Source organism: Tamandua tetradactyla, chromosome 9, assembly GCF_023851605.1.
Source record: "Tamandua tetradactyla isolate mTamTet1 chromosome 9, mTamTet1.pri, whole genome shotgun sequence".
NCBI lineage: Eukaryota > Metazoa > Chordata > Mammalia > Pilosa > Myrmecophagidae > Tamandua > Tamandua tetradactyla.
The window spans coordinates 22,302,219-22,308,218 of NC_135335.1; the positions used below are offsets into that span (position 1 = coordinate 22,302,219).

A 6,000-nucleotide genomic window follows, 5' to 3' on the forward strand; every position below is an offset into this window, starting at 1 on the left:
ATAGACAAAGTGTCAATGGCTGAGAGATTCCAAACAGATTCGAGAGGTTATCCTGGTTATTCTTAGGCATTAAGTAGATATCACCTTGTTATTCAAGACGTAATGGAGAGGCTGGAGGGAACTGCCTGAAAATGTAGAGCTGTGTTCCAGTAGCCATGTTTCTTGATGATGATTGAATAATGATATAACTTTCACAATGTGACTGTGTGACTGTGAAAACGTTGTGTGTGATGCTCCTTTTATCTACCTTATCAACAGATGAGTAGAACATATGGAATAAAATAAATAATAGGAGGAACAAATGTTAAAAAGTTTAGTTTGAAATGCTAGTGATCAATGAAAGGGAGGGGAAAGGGGTATTGTATGTATAATCTTTTTATTCTCTGTTATCATTTTATTTCTTTTTCTGTTGTATTTTTGTTTCTTTTTCTGAACTGATGCAAATATTCTAAGAAACAATGAATATGCAACTATGTGATGATATTGAGAATTACTGATTATATATGTAAAATAGAATGATAAGATAATGTTTTTGTTCATTTGTTCTTAATTTTTTAATTAATAAATAAATAAATTTAAAAATAAAAAAATTAAATATATAAAATACTGGAGACTAAAAGAGATATCTTTCTTTCTTTTTTCACATGGGCAGGCACCAAGAATCAAACCCAGGTCTCTGGCATGGCAGGCAAGAACTCTTTCTGCTGTGCCTTTGTGGCCCACCCAAGATATCAATTTAATGATTTAACATTGATATTCATTTGTTAAATTCTATCTTCTTTGTATAACTCCACCATCACCTTTGATCTTTCCATCCCTCTCTTTCCTCATAGAAAAGAGGTGTTTGGGCTATGGCAATTCTAAATTTTTCATATTGGAAGGGTCTGTCACTAATATGGACTAGGGAAATGAAACTATCTGATGTTTTGGAAAGGCTGTGCTAGGTTTCAGGACTTCTCTGGGCCAGGGACCCATCTGGAGGTTATAGGTTTCTGGAAAGTTACTCTAGTGTATGGAACACTTGTGGAATCTTACATATTGTCCTAAGTGTTCTTTAGGATTGGCTGAAATGGTCCTGGTTGGAGTTTGGCATGTTATGATAGATAGCAAGGTCTAACTGAAGCTCATATAAGAGCAACCTCCAGAGTAGCCTCTTGACTCTATTTGAACTCTCTATGCCACTGACACTTTCTAAGTTACACTTATTTTTCCCATTTTAGTCAGGATGGAATTGTTGATCCCACAGTGCCAGGTCTGCTTTCATCCCTGGGAGTCATCTCCCATGTCCAGGGAGACTTTCACCCCTGGATGTCATGTCTCACCTTGAGGGGCTTAGAGAGAGAGGTATGGCCTTAGAATTTTAAATTTGTAATTTAATACATTCATGTTATAAAAGGTAACCCATTTCTGATATGTTGCATGCTGGCGACATTAGTAACCTAAAACAGAATTTTGTGCATAGAGTGGGTTGCTGCCAAACATGTTGGAATGGCCTTTTGAATGAATATGGGAAAGATTCTGGAAAGTTATGAAGAGCTTTATAGAGAAGGCCTGAATTGCTTTGAACATACTGGTGGCAGAAATTTGGACACTAAAGTTGCTTCCAATGAGGTCTTAGACAGAAATGCTTTAGGTGTTACTGCAAGTGGGATGAAGGTGATTCTTGTTTTAAACTGGCAGAGAAGTTGGCAAAATTAGGTGTTAGATGGCAGGCATAATTTAAAACACACAAGCTGGGATAACTAGCTGAAGAGATTTTCAAATTAAATGTGGAAAGTATGGCCTGATTTTCCCCTGCAGCTTATAGTGATGTGTGACAAGAAAGGGACAAGCTGAGAACTGATCTCTTGGGCATAAAGAAACCAGAAGCCAAAGGACCAGCAGATGGTAGCCATGTGCTTTCCCAGATGACAGAGTTGCTCTGGATGCCATCAGCCTTTCTTGAGTCAAGGTAACTTTCTCAGGATCTCTCAGATTGGACATTTTTATACCTCAGAACTGAAAACTTATAAATTAATTAATCCTTTTTTTGTAAAAGCCAACCCATTTCTGGTACTGCATTCCAACAGCAATAGCAAACCAAAACATGTGTCTATAAACATTTCCATTTAATTTTGTCATATAATTGTTTTCTCTATATCCATTCTAGTCTGTTTATCAGGTTTAAAGAAAAGGAATTAATGAATGGCTGTAGGAATTTCGAAGCCATTAGTGAGTTTATTCTTACAAGACCGACAGACCGTGCTGAAATCTGAGTTGTGAATTTTTCTGTTGTTCTTGGTGATTTATTTCATTATCTTGGTGGGGAACCTAGGCCTTATCTTCTTCATTCAACTCACTGCTAAATCCTACACACCCTTGTAATGTTTCCTTAACTGCCTTTCATTTCTAGGTGCCTATTATTCATTAGTCATTGTGCCTTAATGTCTAATCAACCTCTTTGCTGTTAGAGAAACGTTTTATTCTCCACCTGCACCGTGCAGCATTTATTCTTTGGGTTATTCATTACCACTGAAGGTTTCTTGCTGTCAGTGATGAATATGCTACCTGGATGTTGTGAACCCTTTTCTTTACACTGCATGTATAAGAGAAAATGTAGTGCTGGTCATTGGGTTATACACATGTGGAATGATTAACTCACTGACACACACATGACAAGTTTGGGGAGTTTGTCCTGTAGACCGAATGTTGTCAGCCTCTTGTTCTGTGATATTCCCTCACAGGTATAGCTGTCATGTTCTGTTACCTCCAGGAATGAACTGCTGCTGCAAACCTTCTCTGGGGTCATTGCCTGGTCATCTTATTAATTGTGTTCATGTCATGCATGCTCATTGTGGCTGCTATCATGAGGATCCATTCAGCAGCACATAGACAAAAAGCCTTCTCCACCTGTGCCTCTCATCTGACTATTGTGACCATATCCTATGGTTACCTAAGCTTCATTTACATTCAGTCTAGCTCCCAGTGTTCTGTAGAAATGGAGAAGGTGGTTTCTGTGATCTATACACAGGTGATGTTAAACCCATTGATTTACAGTCTGAGAAATAAAGAAGTAAAGGATGCTATGAAAAGGGCCATAGAAATGCATCGTTTCTGCCATTAATTTCAAGTTGCTATTGATCTAGCAACATTCTACCAGTCAATTCTCCACCTATTAACATTCATATAAATCAATTAATTCTAGAATTTCTAAGAATTGTGCAAATAATATAATTCCACATGTTCATCTTTCCTATAAAGAAAGAAACATAGAAACTTAAAGTGACTTAGTGAAAAGATGCATTTTAGTAATTGTCATTTAAAACTCAACTGTCTTGAGCTCCTAAGCCATTATTATTGGAATGAATCATTCCAATGGAAGAATATACACATTTTCTAATATTTGGAATATTGAATATATATATGCATGTATCAATTTAGAGATCTATAAGGCTAGGAGTTTTTCCAAGTAAGATTTTTAAAAATTATTCATATAATTAAGAGACCTATTTGTTTTATCTTAAAATTTTAAGTTCAAATTTAAGGGGTTCAGAGAAAATGACTCATAATTCTTAGCTTCAATGAGGAATCCACTTTAAAAACTGTTTCATTGAATGTCTAAAATGACTCCAAAGGTTATTTTGAAGGATGTAAAATTTAGTACTCTTCCATTTCTCCCTTGAAGCACCCCCTTTACTTTTATCTAAGGTTACACACACATGCACACACACACTCAAATATACACACACAAGCACAAACATGTGCCTATCCAGAAATCTTTAAATCTGATAATGGATTGTAAAGCCTCTCCAGAGGTTTGCAGGTTCAGTTTTGTACTAATGACTTTCTTGACTTCGTACCTTCCTATCATGTTCAAAATGCTTATCTATTGCTAAAAGTCCTGTGAATTATGTATTTATATCACAAAGAAAAATTTATGTATATATTAATTGAATTTTTCTGCATATTTAAGTTTCTGTTAACAACTGATATAATTGGAGACAAGCTGCATTATTTAATTATAACTGAGAATGCAGACACATTCAATAGTTAAAGAGAATGATAACATTTACAAAAGGAAAAGTAACTTTCATGTTTCCTGTAAAGAATTAAAATAGTTGCTTTTGCATAGCAAAATCAATGCAAATCTTGCATTGCAAGATTACATTTTGTAATCTTTGGTGCATGGGTTTAAGTTGATACAAAAGAAACACTATATGCATTAGTCGAAGAATAACACCTCAATTTTTATGATAAACATTCATAGGTATGTATAGGTCTTCCCATGTGTTTTCATATACATTGATATAAATGCATATGAGAATTGATATGAATAGATTGCTGATAAGTGAAACAAGATCAATTTGCCCCAGCTTTTTAGTTAACTTTGATTTAATTTTTATTTCTGACACTGACTTACCTGGATTTTACAACTGCACTCAAGTATATGTTATACAAATAAAACGGATAGAACAATACCCTCTTGATCACGAAGTATACACAAAAGGTATTTTGTTAAATATTTGAAAATATACCTTAGAAATATTGCAGGTTCAATTCCAGACCACTGAAATAAAGAGAATATCAAAGTAAAGTAAGTCACATGAATCTTTTGGTTTCCCAGTCCATATAAAAGTTATGTTACCATGATAGCATAGCCTATCAAATGTGCAATAACATTATGTCTAGAAAAACAATTTGTATAACTTAATTTAAAATATTTTATTGCTGAAAAGTGCTAATCATCATCTGATCTTTCAGAAAGTCCTAATATTTTTGCTGATAGAGGGTCTTACCTCAATGCTGATGACTGCTGATTGATCAGGGTAGAGTTTACTGAAAGCTGGAGGGAATATGTCAATTTCTTAAAATAAGACAACAATGAAGTCTAATGCATTAATTGATTTTTTCGTGAGGTATTTTTCTATGCATACAATACTGTTTGCTAGCATTCTATTCACAGCAGAACTTCTTTCAAATTGAAGTCAGTCCTCTCAAACCCTACTTCTGCTTTATGCACTAAGTTTATGCAATAGTCTAAATCCTTTGTTCTCATTTCAAAAATGTTTCACAGAATCTTCATTGGGAGTAGATTCCATCTCAAGAAACAACTTTCTTTGCTCACCTATAAGAGGCAACTCCTTATTGATTAAATATTATCACGAGATTGCATCTATTCAGTCACATACTCAAGGTTCACTTTTATTCCTACTTCTCTTGCTAATTACACCACATCTGAAGTTACTCCCTCCACTGAAGTCTTTGAACCTCTTAAAGTCACACATGAGGATTGGAATAAGCTTATTCCTAACTTCTGTTAATTTTGATATTTTGATTTCTTTCCATGAATCACAGATATTCTTTTTTTATTAATTAAAAAAGATTAACTAACAAAACATTTAGAAATAATTCCATTCTACATATACAATCAGTAAATCTTAACATCATCACATAGTTGCATATTCATCATTTCTTAGTACATTTGCATCTATTTATAAAAAGAAGTGAAAAGACAACAGAAAAAGAAATAAAATGATATAGAGAGGGAAAAAACACTATACCTCACATGCAGCTTCATTCAATGTTTTAACATAATTACATTACAATTAGGTAGTATTGTGCTGTCCATTTCTGAGTTTTTGTATCCAGTCCTGTTGCACAGTCGGTATCCCTTCAGCTCCAATTACCCATTATCTTACCCTATGTCTATCTCCAGATGGTCTCTGTTACCAATGACATACTCCAAGTTTATTCACTAATGTCGGTTCATATCAGTGGGACCATACAGTATTTATCCTTTAGTTTTTGGCTAGACTCACTCAGCATAATGTTCTCTAGGTCCATCCATGTTATTACATGCTTCATAAATTTATCCTGTCTTAAAGCTGCATAATATTCCATCGTATGTATATACCACAGTTTGTTTAGCCACTCATCTGTTGATGGACATTTTGGCTGTTTCCATCTCTTTAGAATTGTAAATAATGCTGCTATAAACATTGGTGTGCAAATGTCCGTTTG

General features: G+C 34.5%; 1 pseudogene; it reads left to right on the plus strand.

Annotated features, from left to right (window-relative positions):
* Positions 1–2,184: 2,184 nt before the first annotated feature.
* Positions 2,185–3,103, plus strand: LOC143645608 (olfactory receptor 5J3-like; annotated as a pseudogene).
* Positions 3,104–6,000: the final 2,897 nt, after the last annotated feature.